Source organism: Camponotus vicinus, unplaced genomic scaffold (assembly GCF_025532165.1).
Source record: "Camponotus vicinus isolate PSW18456_S1 unplaced genomic scaffold, iyCamVici1.0 SCAF_1, whole genome shotgun sequence".
NCBI lineage: Eukaryota > Metazoa > Arthropoda > Insecta > Hymenoptera > Formicidae > Camponotus > Camponotus vicinus.
In genome coordinates, this window is record NW_028141945.1 from 33,824,773 (window position 1) to 33,844,325 (window position 19,553).

Genomic DNA, 19,553 nt, shown 5'->3' on the forward strand with positions numbered 1-19,553 from the left:
AAAAAAAGAACAAGAGAAAGATTTCTGTCTATGAACGCGATTATATGCTTCCATTACGCGTTGTATAGATCCACGTAAGAAGCTTGTCGAGAACGATATAATCCGCCAATATTTTATCTGTCGGCAGCTTCCAAATAAAAAGAACCGATTAAAAGAACGTATTTTGAAGTGAATTTGGTAACGATAAAAAAATTGATTAAAGTACAATTGTTTTGAGTGAAAATGTTTTTATGTTTTTATCCAAAATTCTTTTATTATTCGCGAAACTGCGAAATTTTTCACATAATTTATATTATGTTATTATATTAAATTATATATATTGCTTGAATCTCAATCCTTTTTTTTTTCAAAGAAAATATCAATCCTAATTTTTTCGAGAAATCTTTACCTAGAAAATTTATAACATTTATACAATATTCAATGAGCAATTTTAATTGTTTATCATACGAATTATAAATTTCTGCGCAATAATACTTCCTATCAAGTTTCTTCCATATTAATTAATAGAAATATTTATGTAAACAAATTGAGTAAAATTAAACAAATTAAGTGAAACATCGAGAAATCGAAAAATATTCTAAATGAACGGAAATATACGTGTATAATGTTTTCTATTCTCTAATCCTTTCATCTTGCGATTAGGACTGCATTCCGTAAACTTGAAAGTAAACCATGTATTCGTTCTCACATGACACAAATTAGCTCCTTAATACAAATTAATGCATATTATACCACGTGCTTTTTCAACGTCATATAGAATCATTCTTCTCGCAGACGCTGATTAACGGACAGTGGCTTCCAAATTTCCATGTCGTACAGCGGTGACTATTTGTAATCCAAGTCGCGAAATTAGGTCTTTCCGCCCCAAGGAGAGATCCCGGGCATGGTCATTTCCGATTTTGATGACAATCGAAGACAAAGACAGTGTTCTCCAAACACCATTTTCATATTTCGCGTGAATGATGCAAACCCTTTGTACAAGGTATCACGGCGCGCGACATAAAATTCGTACAAAATATTAAATGAGAGAAGTAACATGGTACATATCAAAAGTAGCATCGTTAACATTAAAATGATGTTTCTTCGTTCCTTCGCTTTTCCATTCCTTACAGAAGATGCTGTCGGCTTGCATCTCGTATCTTCGCAACCTCCAACAATCACTTTGTGCAACGCCGATCTTTATAATACCTGGAGACTTTTCACAGTTTCGCTTTCTCTCTCCTTCTCTTTCTCTTCCTCCCTTCCTCTCGAAAAACGGCAGGACTCTCGCGTGCCGGAAATTGAAAGTCCGTGACGTGACATCCGGGACGGTAGGTCTTCCGCGCAACCCCTACAGAAATTTCATATTAACGAATCGAGACGAAAGAAAGCCCCGCGAACTTACAGACACATCTTCCCTTGCTCTTCTGATTCCTCCTCTCTGCGTTCACGTTTTTTTTTCTCATCACGCATTTCGTTGCGACCCATCCTCTCCGGAGCGACATCGAGTTTCCCATTAAATTTCCTCTGTCCTCGCCCATCGCCACCCTCTTCGCTCCCCCGCTCACTCCCTGTCGATTCGTGCTATTTCGCGGGAACGATCCGCCCGTTATAATCGATTCGGCCTGATTTCGGTTAACTGCCGTCATTCAGAGTTTGGCGACGAAGCGTGTGTTTCGTTGCCGCGGCGAAATTATCTCGCATTTTCCTTGCCTCTAAATCACACGACGTTACGGAATAATGCATCAACACGAATTAAGTGACCCTAAATTAGCGACTTGTGATTTTTTAAGTCGTAATCTTATATTATAAGAATCATTGCAATTTTAATTTGCATTTATTTTAAAATGCTGAAAATGCTGATAACACATACAGTACGGTTTAATTTTATCTTGAAAAATTTATCCAAGTTTTTAATTTTTTATCTTAAATTAGAAAATTGAATGTAGAATGTGAGAAAGTACATTTAACGATAAACCATTCTTTTCTTTCGCGCAATCGTATTTAATGTTATTTCGGATGAAGAGAGTAATTGTATCTGAGAATAAATTATCCTCGATCAAGATTCAGACTTTACGATAGATTGAAAGAACAAATTCAAATGGCTACATTTCGCACGTTAAATGCGCAGTGCGGAAACATAGTACAATTTCATCCCCCTCTCGGCCACCCCCCAGCTTGACATTAACTCCGCCGGTATGCAACGGGTGTCCCGCGAGTAACGACTTACGTATGCCCTCACAGGGATCGCCGCGTGCATCTGTGTGTCGCGTCGAGGGACGAGGGGGGGGGCGGAGGCGGGGGAGGGAGCTGATTGCGTCCGGCCGAGATGATTGCTTTTCGCGTGGCTATGCCGACGCATACAGACGCGCGCAAACATCGACGTGCATAAACACGCGCGCATTCACACGCGCGTGTATTCGCGAGCGATTACCTCGCCTCGCGCGCACTCCACGCGGACGGGACGTTTCAATATTCCGATAGTTTATTCGTCTGGATCGGTAAACGCCGGGCTCCACCGGCGGAAAATCACTTCGATTTTAGTTAACACACCGCCGTTACACGCGCGAAATAATGAACGCCAGCGCGGTGGCGGTTCGTGCGACGCGACATTTCCGAGCTTCCCTCCGAGAACCGACGGAATTTTTTGCCCGAGAAAGAAAGCGGCAAGTTTCGAGTACCTGGTCATACAACCGCGATTATCGTCGCCGTCGCATTTAATTCCCCCGTGCAAATTTGTAGCCGAGTGGAACGCTCGAGTTCTTCGCCTTCTCTTTCGAGAGAATACGTTGAAAGAACTGCACAGCGCGCTGTTTCGAGATTTTTTCGCACCTATTACGAGGTATTTTCCACGAGATGTAATCTTTTTTCCAGAGACGAGTCGTGTAATATTAAAGCGAACAACGAGATCGATTGATGTTGTTAATTAAACACTTTTTCATGATGCTTCTCCGTTGATAAAAATGTTAAAAGTTCCTCAGCAGCTTCCGCAACTTTTTCCGGTAATCATGTTTTCAATTTTCTCGACTTCTTCTCGGTTTGCGACTGCTCAGCCGACTCGCAGCTATTCCAAGATTCATTCGCGACAGCTGACACGCGTCACTCTAAACGAATTTACTATACAAACCGTAGAGACAATCGCGGGCGAGTCTCGAGATAAGACGCTGCTCGAAATTGATCCTAATCCGTAATCCGGCCTGTTCAGTCTCACTTCCGTCTGCTGGATCTCCCAAGGTACTTAGCGCCAGGACGAAGGATCACGCGTAAGACAGAAAGAGAAACGCGAAGAAAGGGAAAGGAGAGAGAGAAAGAGAGAGAGAGAGAGCAAGAAAAGCTCCTGAATGGGGAGAAACAGAGAAAGGGGTTGCGTTTCTCCGACGAGAGCACTTATATTTCAGGAAGAGCAGCCGGCGCGCACGATGTCCCGTGCATTATGCATGATACGACGGTGCTTAATGTTCGTCCGAATCATCTTCCGGTTCCACTATCAACTCCCTTCTCTCCCTCTCCCCCCTTCTCCTCCTCTCCCGGTCACCCTCCCTCTTTTCTAAGCTCCGCGATCCAGAATTTTGTCAGACCGCGCTTTCGCCGCGATCACGGAAATGCTAATTGAAGCGTTACCGCAATTACTCCGGGGAGATCCTCTCGAAAATCTGTTATTAACTTCTCTGCTCTTCTACCTTTCCCTCCCCTTCTACGTTTCTCTTTCCTTTCCAACAAGGGAAAAGTTTGCCGACCAGAAGCCGATTGCGCCTACGGGATTTTAATCGCAGACTCGGATCGCTTTCAATGAACGAAATCGGTTACGTCGATAGCACCCAACTATTCTTCTTCGGATTCGTAATGTATTTTTTACTATATATATCGTAAGTATTATTAATTACCACAAATTGACGGCTTTCAAATTTCTTCTACTTAATTCTAAGATGATTTGGATACATCTTATAATTCGGGAAAAAAATAACGTTTGCGCAAACGTAAAATTATGATATATATATGTGTGATAAAAATATATACTTTTGAAAAAATTAAGTATGGCATTAAATATTGCGAAAATATTAGAGAAAATATTACATTGCGATTGCAGTTATTACATGTTAAATCGCACGTCGTATCGAAATTCCTTTGGAAAAGTCGTTCGCTATTTGCGCGAAATTGTCGCGCGAAACTGTCAGTGCAAAATAAACAGGACAGTAGCAGTTTTCCTATACGCTTCGTGGAATATCGCGGATCGTCCATTGCGATCCATGCTGGTACCATATATTTTTATCTTGGACGCAAATCGCCGGTTGTCATGGAAATCTACCGCGGCCTGAATATCGATATCGGCGCACGTCAACGACGAAGTGAAATGAGCCTAAATCGCAATCTAGAATCTTTGTGCGTTTATCAGAAATACGCACCGAAAAAATACGCATCGATTAAGAACAATCATCTGTCTCGCAACACATTATGCGCTTCTGAAATGCCTTCAGAAAGCATTTCCAAAAATTGATCCCATCATTTATTTTTTGTTATACCAATCCTTTCCACTTTACTTCCACGGAGATTTAACTCGATTTATTTGATTCTATTACTCTGTCGCGTACTCTTAGAAATTTCAATGTATCTTGGCAAGCATTTCGCGGCAGTCACGGCTCGATACGTAGGAAATGAAGTGTCCGGCTCGTTCTCTCGCGCGACTTGTAAAATTCCAGGATGTTCGGACGGCGAGTAAGTTACATGACGGCCCGCGTACGAAACGAACGAATTAATTATTCATGCACGTCCGGGCGTCCGACGTCCGAACTCTGCTCCGCTTCGCGCCGCCATCATCATTTCGCAGCGGCAGTGCGCGAATCCGGCGCGCTATGTTGTTTAGCATGACTATAGTATACCCGGGCTACCCTCCCAGGTACATAAGGAGAACACGTTTGCAGCCGCGAACCCGCGCCGCGCACCCTTTGTACGGACCGTGTCGACGGACGCGCGCGTAATGGCAGTAATTAATGCGACACGCGTCCAATCGAAACGCTCCGCGTCAACGTGCCGTGACAACGTATCTTTTGAAGCTCACCCGGTCCCATTTCCGACCTCGAAACGCGACAGAAGACACAAGGCACGATGAGGAATCCTATGGAACACGGGGCGCTCGAGTTGGAATTTAAATTTATAAAGAATGTATATTATATGTATACAGGGTGTCAGGGCAATCTCTTCTCAAAAAAAGCTCTTGTAACTTACCTCGAGAGCTTTTCAAAACATTATAATAAAGTATTTTTTCATTGAGTACTTTTCGAGTTATGAGGCTTGAAATAATCTCTTAATTTTACATAAACCAAATAGAAAAAGAAAAAATATATAATTTGCAATTAACAATTACATATTTTTTTTCGAAACAATTATGTGTTTTCTTTACACCAATTGATTCCTCTCATTATTTTGTACATAAAGGTATTAAGATAAGATAATCGAAAAATGAATATTTTACTAGATATTTTATGGTTTATGTAAAAATTAAGAAATTATTTGAAGCCTCATAACTCGAAAAGTACTCAATGAAAAAATACTTTATTATAGTGTTTTGAAAAGCTCTCGAGGTAAGCTACAAAAGCTTTTTTTGGGGACGAGATTGCCTTGATATCCTGTATATATTGCACAAAATATATATATTGCGCAAACCTTTGGAATTTTCTGTCATAGATTTCTTCGAGATAAACTTGATTTTTATCTCTTTGTTATTTAGCAAATTTGATAAATTTTAATTTCAACATTCCAATTCCAATTTATTGTACATATTACATTTGCATTATTATTATTATTATTATGTTATTATTATGTTAAAGCATAAAATGGATTATCGTAACGTTGAAGATGACAAAAAATCCGAATAAAAACTAGGTCGACAGCCTTATGTAAATTTGCTTTGCGTTATTCTCATCTCATTGTATCTATTAGCGATAGAATTCGCAAGTCGTCGGTAAAGTTACTTCTAAAATGTACAGCTTATACTTAGGTTAAGCTCTATATTTTCAATTAAAAAAATTAAACGCGATATTTTAACCGCTACCGTTTCAGTATATTTTATAAAGTTTTCGAATTAAATTCTCTAAATTTTGTAGCAAATAAATATTGAAGTTGTTTGTGTCGAACTATTGTCGTTATGAATACAAATGTTTCATCTCTTTAAGCAAGTTTCTAAAACTGGTAACTTCGTTTCTCCAAAGCAATGCTTCGTACAAGTTTTAAGTCAAAAATGTACACAATGCAATTTTATGTAAACTATATTATATCGAGCAAATATATTAAATACAATAAAAGAAACTAATTCTCTGCCTTAAAAGTCTCACCATATCTCTCTTAAAATAATTCCTTATAATGGCTGCGTGTACACAACAGAATGTATTTGAATAAGGGTCGGAAAATATCGGAGATGAAATGTGCGCGGCAAACACGATCGACGATCTCCCTCTCGGGTGATCTCGTGCTCTTCATTTTTCCGCGGATTAAATCACGCTCGGTATCGCGAGATTAAGCCGTATGCAGGCGTCCCAGGCTAACTTTACGAGAATCGTTATGGATCAGGAAGGGGACGTGCGCGAGAGTTCCGAAGCGGTGCGGAAGTTTCGACGTTAAATGTTTTTTTAACTCGTATTATACTTACAACGGAGCTCGGCCGCGACCGTCGGCGTACCGCGGTATACACGTTAAAAGCGGAAAAGTAATAAAGTCAACTTATAAATATTAAAGTTCTCATCGCTCTTCTGCCATTTCTTCCGAATACTTAATGCGCGAGCGAAATGAGACGCGGTGTACGCATTGCGCTGCTTTATTCCTCATTCTTTTTTACGAATGTATATATAACAAATGCTAGAATATTTTTTTATATATCCTAAAAGTCGACTTCCCGAATGGTACCTTTGCCGTGCGAGGAATGTGAATATATCACATTTGTGTGACGAATTTTATCACGTGTCCTTATGTATAATTGAATAGAAAAGCGAACCAAGTAGGTTGAAATAAATGAAGTAAATTTTTCACAAATCATAAAAGTCAAATCTTGGCAAGGATCTTTCTTCCACATACAAATCACATATTTTTAGAATATTTTAATATTAAATTAAAACGAAACAATTTGTCACAATTTATCGAGTACGCGAATGTATTTTCCATATTCGTCAAATGGACACGACAGAGATTCGGCGATCTGACAGAATTAATGAGAACATCGCTGCCGTAGATCTCCGCGCGGATTTCTCGTGTCCGAAGAGCCGCGACGATCTCTCACCTTGCGCGATCTCATCGATCATCCTCGCCACGCGATTCCGGTTGCGGAAGTTACACTCGCTCATTCGGGGATGCCGAACCGTGCAGCGCGATACGGCCGGACGCATTTTAATAGCGTGACCGTTATCGGTGTCCGATCAGGATCGCGTTTTTCTCGGCGTCACCGTTCTCTCTTTTGCGATCGTCGGCTGAGCTCTTCTTCGCCGCATGACGTTTTTATTTCCTCACTCGGACCAGACGCGCAACCAAATAATCGATAACAAAATGCTAATTTTACTCGGTAGGTGCTCTGAAAATCTCTTAGATGCACAGTTTATCGTAATTATTTTAGCCCGTATTTCGACGTTTTCTTCAACTTTTTCGATATCTTTCTTAAGCTATAATTCATTGCAGCTATATTTCAATTGCAATTCGATATTATCGATATTATCGATTATTTTTTCTCGATATAGCCATATTTTACAACTTTTAACAATATAAACTTTTCAAGAAATATTTTATAGTATTTTTTGTAAAACAACAAAAAATGTATTCATAAACAAAACAATTGATCTTCACGTTTTCCATCTTTTTCAATGTTAAAAATTTGAACAATTAATATAGAACAATTCAAAATTATATAAATAGAAATTACATATATAATGCATACATTTTTTTTGTAAATACGGTATTTAAAAATTTAAAAAATTTTTTCCTGTCTTAGAATGTCATTATCATGTTCTTTCCCAAATCTATTTCTCAATTGTATCACTTACTTCAATCCCCTAACCGTAAATCGTGCAATGCTGACTTGCATTTGACCAGATCCCACTTCTTTCACTTTGGCTTGCACGTGAGAGAATTACCGGTTGATCTTCAACATTCTACGGCATCCGATGTGATTTCGATATTCGGTAAACAATATAGGAATCTAGCACCAGACCGCTAAGTACGACTTCCATTCGTACTTCCTGGCGAAGGAAGAAATACAGTACTTGAGGAACGGAAATAGGACGGAGGAGCGAAAACAGCAGGAGGTATCGGAGAATCCTTATCCCTCTTATCCTCGCACTTGCACTGTTTCCATTCCGAATTCGGATAGCAGGGATTACTTAACTGGAGAAATTCATCCGAGCTAAAAGAAGAGAATCCGGCTAAGAGAAACCGATCGGTTTATAAAATAAGACTTTGGAAATATGAAATTTTGCGAACGCAAAATTTTCAAGATAGTTACACCAACGAATGACCGCGGAATCAATACTTTGATCAATATTTATTTCCATGATCATGTATAGTAGAATATACAGGATTTTTCTTTAATGAAAATATCGAGATAGATCATCATTTATTATAATGTTACAATTAAAATAATAAAATTTTGATTCGAAGCTTAATTACAAATATATGTATATTTTTTGTTATTAAGCTTCGAATTAAAATTTTATTAGAGTAAATTCATATGAAATTAATTGAAATTAATTTTATTATATTTATTTGTTCTCTCTAAAAATTAAAAATTCGCAAAAAACGCTTCGTTTCTCTTTTTCTTCGATTATTTATAATTCGAAAATTATTAATATCATATAATTTTGCGCTAACAAAAAAGACCCCGAATTGATTGAAGAATCCGTCATTAAAAATCTGATTTTTAGGGATAATTTATATTTATATTTTTATATTTAATCTCATCACATACATACGAATATAATGAAAACTTAACTTCGCTCTACCATTAATTGCGCTAGGGATAATTGGAAAATTCAATTTTGAAAATGCAATTACAGTATGTTGGACAGACATTTAATTTGATTGTTAAAATATGTATATTAATTGGCAATCATTATGTAAAATCCATGACGATACGATTTATATTTGAATGAATAAAGTAATAAATAAAGGAAAAAAAATAATATAACTATCGCCAATAATATTATTATTCTTGGATATGCTTTAAAATCGCTATCCAAAAATACTATCTAAATAATAAATAATAAAATTCAAATTGTAGCAATCATCATTGCAGAGTACAACATTAGTTATGTTAGTGAAAATATTCCGCACGAATTTTTGTACAGAACGATACCGGGACAAGGAAATATCTCGAGTGGCAGGAGGAAACGGAAAAGACGAAGCATGTCAAAGAGTTATTGGTAATTGCGTCGACCTTCTCGGACCATTGCCCTTGATAGCTTCATACTTTACGAAATCGAAATGGGAAGACCACATTCGTGTGTGTCTAGCTCCTCTTATATACTGCCCCACTAAAATCCTGGCTCGAACAATAGATAATAGAAGGAATACCGTTTTCTGGTCGCGAAGAAAGATCGTCTGCCACGATATTTAGGTAGCTATGTAGCTAACCGTCTCTCCGCTCCCTCTACCAGACATTTCATTTATAAATTACTATCAAATGCCTGTGAGAAAACCGCTTCCAGTTATCGGTATAATTACGATAAAACAACTCGTTGTATTGTACATTTTCATTTGTCATATTGTATTTTCATAAAATAACACGAGAAAATTAAATTCGACACAAAATTAAACACGAGAAAATTAGAAACGATAAACCATAGAAAGTATGATAATTCGATCGTGATAAAAAAATTTTGTCTTAATTATTATTTCCAGTCAATAATGAAAAATTGCTTTCGCTTTTTGCCGTCACTACGGCAATTATCGCAGCTCTCGTATTCGCATTGTTCATACCTGCGTTATTTGGTAACGTAATTAGACACACCGACGAGATATGGCGTTCCATCTCGTCGGGTCGTCCGCGATGCAATTGTCGGAGCAGGATGGAATTTTTCCCGGCCGGACACAGGGTCGGAGGTCGCAGACTCGTTATCTTTCCTCTGGCAGACACGAGGGTGTGTACGTGAATACGCTAAATAATTAGTGCGCCACGCGGGTTTCTAGTCGGCAGTTAAGCAGGTCGGTAGGTTATGTCAGTGGAGGCTCTAAGCAACGACGACGACAAGGATAGGAAGACGGAAGTGAGCAGCACAGTGTCTGCCAAAGAGGTGGAAAGGGAGAGGTAAGAACTCTGCTCTCTCCTTTTGCACTCACTCCACTAAGTAGATGCTTGTCAGCGGAAACTTAATTAAATATCCAAAGTGGATGCCGGAATTACTACAATTAGTATGACGGCTCTCCTAACCCGTCCCTTATTACCCGGCTAGTCCCGTCCGACGTATTCGCGGGTATTACTACTTAATGTCTAATAAACGTCACAGCGCCAGTCCGTGGAGTCGTATGTTATTTCTCCTTTTTTTTCTCTTCTTTCTCTCTCTCTCTCTCTCTCTCTCTCTCTCTCTCTCTGTCTCTCTTTCTTTCTCTTTCTCTTTCTTCTTGCCTTTCTCTTGTGACTAGCGTTGCGACAATGCGTTGGAATTTCGGTGAAATTCGCATCGTGGAGAATGAGCGAGCAGTAAAACTTGGCTAATGGTCGTCACCACGGCCATTCTCGACTTTCATAGCCGTCAATATTCCGCCGATAACTACCCGTTTAACAAGCATTCGGAAAGAAGGAAAGAACGGAAAGATGATAGTTGGTATTCAAGAACGTTGAAAACTTCGACAAAATCGAGGAAGAATCTTGTTTAATTAAATCGGTGATTTCAGAAACGTGTTCAATCTACAATATTAATTAAGTTTCAAGAAGATGAGAACAGATAGCTATCTTGTGACAATCATGATGTATTTTATTATTATAACGACGTGTTGTAAAACACTGAAATTACAATTTGTGTAATACCGTCTCTCTATAATTGAATAATGATTGGCCAAATAAATGTATTCACGGGAAAATTGAGTTTATCGAGCATCGAAATAAATTCATAAACTTTGCAGTGGTATACACCAATATAAATATTCATAATAATTCGTATTTAATCCGATATAAATCACTTGTAACAATCCATGTCTCTAACAAAACGATCATTAGTATCGATCAGTGGTGAATAAAGACGTAAATCGCGGTTACCGTTGTAATCTGCCAAAATTTCAAAAATAAATATTTCAAAAAAAATTTATCAATGAAATTGATTCAAGATCTCCGTGATATTTTAATTCGCGACATTAATACACGAACGTTACTAGCTTCAATCGAAAGCGGAGTCGAAAAAGATGGGAAAAAGAGAGGACGATTTTTGTTTCTTGTCCGAGATTTTTCCCCGCCGATTTAATTGCGGGGAGAAAATTGCCGAGAAAGGAAGAACTCCGAGAGTCGTTTATTAAAAATCGACGAGAAAACGGCGACGCGCCAAAATGCTCCCGGCGATATTGACAAACGGCCCGAATCCCGACACACCGAGGTACGTTCGTTCGCGTGCACGAATCGATCACTGATATCACGCCTCGCGTAATTCGCTCCTTAATTTAAATAAACTCACGTGAGACCGCCGCCGACATTTCCGGAACACACGTGCAAGCATCCAACTTCGCCGTTCATCTGGCCGACTGGCCCGGTGAGAAGTGTTCGGCGATTTGGCACGTCTACCCGCCAATAAATTCTGCTCAAAACATCGATGTAATTCAGATTAGATTCTCACACTTTACCCCATCGCACTCCGACGATTTTCGAATCGAACGTCATCGGGCTTATTTCTCAAAAAGAGAGATGATTGGGCGATCTTGATGCGCCTAAAATTATCAAGGGCAAATTCTATTTATATAATACGTTAAACATGTACTAAATAATACGTTAAATATGTAGTAAAACAAGGAAAATATTTAGAAACATATATATATATGAGGTAAAATGAACAAGTGACAAACGGAAAAATTGAGACGAGAGAATGATGAAGATAACGAGAAAAGATGATACGCGATGGGGTACTACCGGTATCTATTTGGCGATGGAGAGGATGGACGGGAGAAACAGTTTACAACAGAATATTGTCCCGTGTAATCCGCTCTCCAATATTTCATCAACTTTCTTATTCGTTTTTTTCCCGTCGCTTTCTTCGAAACGGACGAACGCAGCATCTTCTCCTTTTTATTGCACAAAATGTGCAAAGATGTTTTGCTTTCTTTCTCTTCATCCTTTTATTATATATAGCGAAAATAATTCCAAAGGAATTCAATCCGATTATTAATACAGTCAATAAAATGTAATAAAAGTATATTTATGTTACAGACACATTGACGTATTAAAAAACTGTTTCATTGTCTTTCATCAAGAAGAAAAAAAACAAACATCTTTACAAGGCAACTTTTGATATAAATTATTCTCACACGCATGGAAAGCAGTCAAAGAGAGTAAAGATTTTCTCTCCAGTCTCTAAGATCTTAATCAATTCCCTTTATTATTTCTTCATCGGTATTAAAAATCAAGCGTTACCTCATGTAATGGTAATGTACATGCTAAAGAGTACTAAGAGAAAAATTTAGACATGACAGTGTTTTTTATTACCTCCATCTCGGAAACGCAGCCGCGTATGAAAAGGAATTAAAAAATTTAATACAATACGCCGCGAGCCATCGCGCGGAAGTCGGGCACCTCCGGGCGATGCAGAGAACCTGTACAACGCGAGAAACGGCGGGAAGGAAAAATTCGCCGCGTAATTCTGACGTTTCGCGGCGTAAATGTACAATTCTCTCGCAAAACTCCGCACTCTAAAAACGTCCTCGGACGCACTGCACTACGCTGCGTGTGCAGCGTGCATCTACGCTGACCGGTGGTCGTTGCAAACGAGCGGCTACGTCGTGCAATCGAGTGCGATATACATGGCGAAACTGAATTTCGAAAAAGCTCGCACACGATGAACGCGAGAGCTAATTGTGTCAACGTGCGTTCATGTTTTTCCAAGCGCGGAGCGTGGCGCGCGTCTGTAACAAGATTCGACTAATTAATGGAGGATTGCGATGTAATTGCCTATTAGCCGAAGCCAATGCCAAATTGGCGCTTTAAATTAAACGTCACAGCGAAAAAACGGTAAATCGATTGGCACGCTCGTGCGACAACTAAAGATTACGTTATATTAAGATTCGTATTCACACATATGTCGCGCACGATTGGAGTTATTTCTTGTTTCATTACAGTCTCGTTTGTTTTGATTTAAAGCTGTTCAATGTCATATTTTTTTATTTAATATACACATATTTAATTTATGTTTGATATTTTCATTACGTTTAATTAGGTAATGGGCGTTCTTCAATATTATTGTGTATTTATATGCGGTTTGAATTTAAACAAAACATTTTTAACAAAATTTTTTATAAAAGAGAAATTATAAGGGAGCATTTTACACATAAAATTTTACACATTTTACACATATAAATATTACGTGTCATGGTTTTCGGCAGTATCACTCTTTCTGAACACTGAATCTATTAAATCTTTTTAACTTTAAATTCGTTAAATCAATTTAACGAAAAATTTTAAAAGGATTTACATCTCTTTGAAAATTCAATTAATTTTAATAAAATATAATAAACAAATATAATAAACAATTTTAAGATATATATATATATTTTTTTTTTTCTTTTTAAATTACTTATTATTTAAATAAATAGATAATTATAACATAGATTAATGTGCAAAATAAAAGCAATATTAGCAATATGTGCAAAATAAAAGCAATATTAGCAATTATCAATGAATGTTCAATCTAGAGAGCTTTATACAGAACAACTAATTGAGAAACATTGTTGAAGCTACTGACAACAATAAAATGATCGTGAATGGAACTTGTAATTACTGTGATGTTTCAAGAAGCACTTTGATAATTAATTTGATAATGAATGCTAATTATCGCATTCTTTACATATATAGGTTAATTATAGTTATAATAATTTAAATTAAAAATAATTATTTTTGTAATTTTTTATTAAAAATTTTAGTTGTGATTATTTTGCAAAATTTTAGATATTGATTATTTTAAAATATGATTTATTTTTCCTTTTATGTATAGATCCATTTATTCCATATCGTGCGAAACCTAACTAAGAAATGAACATAATCTTTTCCTTTGCATGTTGATAAAAAAGTTTATATCGGTTAGGTTAATAAAAAGTTGTTAAATTTACGTAAATAAAAAGTTGTTAAATTAAAAGTTTAATATATACAATAAAAATATATAAAAAAATAATTAAAAACAAGAAAATTGAATGAAATAAATAAAAATATTAAGAAAATGCGAGTAGAATCGTTGACGGCGGTGCCGGAGATATTGTCATAGGTTCCGTGTGTTAGAGTGATCTACCGTAAAACGTCCGGCCTGCGACCAGATATTAAACGTCGCTATTAGTCGAGGTAATGAATTTTAAGGGAGATGAGCGACCATGCCCATGCAGCCACTCTTTATCTCTCTCTTTCTCTTCCCTCTCTCTCTTTCTTTCTCTCTCGTATACTCCGGGTACTCGACGTAAAGGATTGCTCCCACGAAATTATTTCCTTTATAAATCAGAGGCCATACGTTTTGGCGTCATCCCACCTTATCCCGCCCCGTACAGAAGACGCCCCTTATCCCGTCGTTTTCCCGCTCGTGACGTCTCCATGCACTATGCTGGAAGACACGAGAGAGAGAGAGAGAGAGAAAGATAATTGAAGAAAGTTTATTAACGATATCTTCATGGACAGAAAATTTTTATTCCGCTCTCAAGAAAATTGAAAGCCCACAGAAGAAAGCAGAAATAATTTTTTTCTAACAAATTATCTTAACATCCAGAGCTAGTATCTAGACAATGTAAATTACATAAGTTACAACCCTGTTCTTAGTTAATTAAATTTCCCTCCTGTTTATGTTATCGCGATCTGAAAGAAAACACCGCGAATTCCCTCAAAATGCGGTGGAGCGCACGCGTTGAAGCTTTTTCTCTCACGGAATTAAATACCGAGAGTTATGAGACTCCTAATTTCCAAGTGGGTTTTACACGTAATGTACCGTGTTACTTTGACCTTGGCACCAGTGGCAGCTGCGAGAACCGCAGAGGAGATGGGACATGGGAAGAGACACAAGCCAGCCGCGGCTGCTGTGGTAGAGGATCGGCTTGATTTGGTACCAGAATGGCGTTGGTGGGGGATGTAGTAATTTGTCGGCTTGGGAAGGTGGCTGGCTCCAACTGATAACAGAGAGTGGTCCATTCTCTCCTCTGATTCGACCTCGCGTTACTCCGCGCATCCTACGACCGATCTCCCGCTCCCGTCAACGACGATCTCTGTACCTGTATTTTGCGAGCTATACCGATCCTGCCAAATCTCTTCTCGTGTACCACGTAAGGCGTCCCGCAAAGAAACGTCTGGCAAGAAAACGCGTAAAACAGTAGCAAGAAGGAAGGAGGGGAAAGGATAAAAGGACTCCGAGAGGAAAAGAAGGGTTGCACAGGCGGATTTTCCATAATCGGATATATTCCCTGGCGTTTACGAGCGATGACTAACCCCTCGAAATTATTTCTCCGCGCGTTTTTTACAAAACGCTAGCTGCAACGCGCTTTCATGAAAATTATCGTCTTTTGATTAAATTTAGCACGCCACTAAATTCGCAATGTGAAAATACATATCTGTATTTTATATTATTATTCAAATGCACATTTCTATCAAAAAATTTGCTTATTTTTTGATAGAAATATGCATTTGAATAATAATATAAATTTGAATAACTCAGTTGCGGAATTAATTAATATCTTCTTCAGATTTCGAGATGTAGACACGATATACAATTATTTCGATCGCGAACTACGTGGCGGAAATCATCTTAATTCAAGAAGAATGTACTCGAGGCGAGTTGAGATTCTTGGGCCTGCTGATTGGTTCTGGCAAACGAAGTTAGTCGCCTAATCTTGTTTTCCAGTGCTCCGACCGATTCTCAAATTCATTCTGCTAGATAGTGTGTGTATTTGTGTGTTTGTGTATGTATGCGAACGAGCGAGCGAGCAACCGTGCATCCAGACGGTGTTTCCCAATCAGTTTAGCATTAGCGCGGAAAAGTTCTAATTACTTCGTGTGTGGCGAATAACCATTAGTTCCGTGCTTAAAAATTTTTTCACGCTCGCTCCCCGCTTGTTCAGTAATATTTCGAAGTGAATACACACATACCGTACGAGTGACGAAATAATTATGGAATTTGCAGAACCCGATTATATCGTTGAAGTTTGTTTGTTTAAATATTTAGCACGTAACATGACCTTGTGTGACGTGTGCGTACACGACATAGATTCTGTAAATTAAAAAAATTTTTATGTCATTTCGCGGAAACATACATATTTCAAGCGGATAATTTGTTTTCGGCATCTTTTAGTTTCCATCAATTGAAAAAGACCGGTAAAAATTTGTTAAATTTACCTTAATTTTTCTACATGATATATAAGTAATACATCTTTAAACACTAATTTATTTTTACAATTGATAACCTATAAAGTTATTGATAGTTATTGACAGCAGAAATATTATTGAAAATAGAAGATAAAAATATTGACAAACTATTTTTTTACTAATATATGTATAATATATGTATAATATGTATCAATGATTAAAATAAACTAGAAATTAATTAATTGAAAAATCTTATGTAAAATATTTAATTATAATTTACGAACTAGAAATAAAATATTTTTCAAAAATATCTATTTTTCGTTATAGAAATCTAAAGTAATATCAATTGAAACAATCATTTTATTTCACGAGCAATGTAATATTTAAAAATATTATTATATAATATAATATTGTTATATAATGTTATATTGTTATATAATATTGTTTTATATATATTATACTTTTTTCTCCATTTATTTTTTTATTTTTAAAATGTTAAAAACTATATTTAAAATAATATAATAAAATTATATTAAAAATGTGTAACATAAGTAAAGGATAAGAGCCAAAACAGATGTACATAAAATAAAATAATATATTCAACTAGACACAATAATATACAAATAAACATGTAATGTAATAATATACAAATAAACATGTAATGTAATGTAAATGAACGTTGTATCGATAAAAATAATTTTAATATACATTAATTAAGAGTCATTATTTTTTGCTGAAAATGAACTAAATGAAGATTGAAATATTAAAAAAAACATTTTATTTACATATCGTTGTGTATAATTAAATATATTGTATTATTTATACATCTACGTTTGATTTTTATTTGCCCTTAATTATATTCTATTTAACTGATTAATTGTCAGAGCCATTATTCGATTCTAGTACTTGTAATTTATATTAAAAATATGTTTAATATAAGAATTCAAAAATTTTTAACTTCCTATTTCAATTAATAATTTTAATTTTTACATTTTTCTGAATAAATAAATTTCTACTCATCATCCTTGCGGAAAATAAATTTTTAAATAATATTCTATTTCAACGAAGCTATATAATTATTTCTAATAATTCACATCTTGAATATACCTACCATTGATTGACAGGGATATCAAATTAATCAGACTCCGAGACATCTCATAAGACATGACTGGAGCTGCATGAAGAAGGCGCCGGCTGATTATCATGCCCCTGCCTAGAAGCAGCAGCGTAAGGGCACCGTAATATGTCTGACGTATGCGCGCGAGTTAAATTAAAGTTTGCCGGCAGCCGAGGAAACAGCCGCGGCGCCTTGTTTCAAAGCTGTGCGTTAACTGAAAGCCCAAAGTAATCTCACGTACCGATCCCATCGCGGCTCGTGCCGGCGCTTTAATGTCCGCGGAAAACGTTATCCACGATTTTTCCCCAGTAACAAAGGGCAATTCCGTTTCACGATTAATTGCCGCAGCGCGCGCATCCGTTTCAAACTGCCCGTCTTCCTCCCCTGCGTTTAACGTCGCTGATCGTATTTTATTTTATATGCATAAGAGAAATTCACTCGGAATGCATCCTAATTATATTTCTTCCGGCAAATATAGCCCGTGAGCGCTATAAGCGACGTGTAATTCGTATTTCGATTCTGCACGAACTACTTTGTAATAGAACATTTTGATAAAATTAGATGTATCCGAGTTGAGAGAGAAACTCTCGAAATAATTTATAAATGCGTAATAAACGAAGATTTCGTACAAGTCGAATTTAATAAACTGATATATATCAAGCAACTTTCGAAACGTGTTCGAATTTAATCTCGAATTAAATCTGCAATTAAACTATGATGTTTTATCGTTGGAAAATATCTTGTGAAAATCAAGTAATAAATGACTCTTGAACTTTATTTTTGTCAAGCCACAAAATTTTGTTAAGCTAAAATATTTAAAATTTTTAAAAATACTACAAATCTTTTTATAACTACAAAATTTTTATAGCTTTTCGAACTTTATTAGCACTTTCGCCGTCGCTCCAATAAACCTCTCGTAAGCTGTGCCGCGTAATGTACACGGTTTCGTAAGCTTATGACATTATAGTACTATAATCGGAATTTATATTCTGGAAACACGAAACTTGCATTCCGACCGATGCAATTATTCCTCCGTCCATTGCGGAAAACACATGTAATTTTCCGGTGAGTTTCTCGCTATCATTGTCACGCCGGGACTAATTTTACACGCTGTCGACGAACCGTTGTCAGAGTATCAGACAGCCTGATATCCGAGATGCTACTTAGACATTCGCTACTCAAATATTCCCGAGGTTTCCGCACGACTGGGTCAGATGACGTTCTTACATTTAACACACGCACACATTTCGAAATACAAAACATGTATCGCACATTGTCGTCCACTAATGGAGTTCCAGATGATGTAGCGCATTTCTATGATATGCTTATGTTTCATACATATCATACAATTACAAGAAAAAATGAATTGTTTTGTGAAGCAAAATATGCATTCGTAGATATTACTGTATTCCATGATTGTATGAAATTAATATCGTATTACGCTAAGTATCCTCAATTTAGACAAATGTTTTTTATTGTCACAAAACAATTTAAAAAATTAAAAGTGTAAAAGAAGAGAAATAAAAAAGGATGCTAATGTGAAAAAATGCAAAAGAGTGAAAGAGAAGAATATATGCCAGAAAAAATATAATCTCTGTGTTGCGATTATTTTAATATTACGAAAATATCTCTCTGCACAGTTGTTCGATGCTAACGATGAGCGTCGTTATACACATATTACACGAACACCACAGAATATGCCCCGCGTATACGCATTCTCCTGACTGTCAAGCGCTTTTCGCGTACGCAGAGAGCTTTTTAGCGAACTGTCAAACTTCGCCGAACCGCGAATTACTCATTCCAGCTACTCCAATATACTCTCGCGAATCAAAGACCCCGGGATTTCACGAGCGAGGACTCGAAACATCGATCCTGGACCATGACGCGCCGAGAGATCGTCGACAGACTGAGCGATCAATCCAGTGGATTCGCGTTTAATCGTTGACAATGCTGAATATA

At 37.0% G+C, this 19,553-nt stretch overlaps 1 protein-coding gene across 3 annotated transcripts in view; it reads right to left on the reverse strand.

Moving 5' to 3' along the window:
* The window catches only part of Scgdelta (sarcoglycan delta), a 294,591-nt gene that overhangs the window by 203,941 nt on the left and 71,097 nt on the right, over positions 1–19,553 (reverse strand). The window contains exon 1 of one of the 3 annotated variants that reach the window (XM_083084052.1): positions 11,616–11,842. The exons of the other annotated variants lie outside the window; for them this stretch is intronic. The gene's annotated coding sequence lies outside the window, so the exon portion shown is untranslated. Of the gene's footprint in view, positions 1–11,615; positions 11,843–19,553 lie in introns of those variants that run through there. 3 annotated transcript variants of the gene reach the window in all.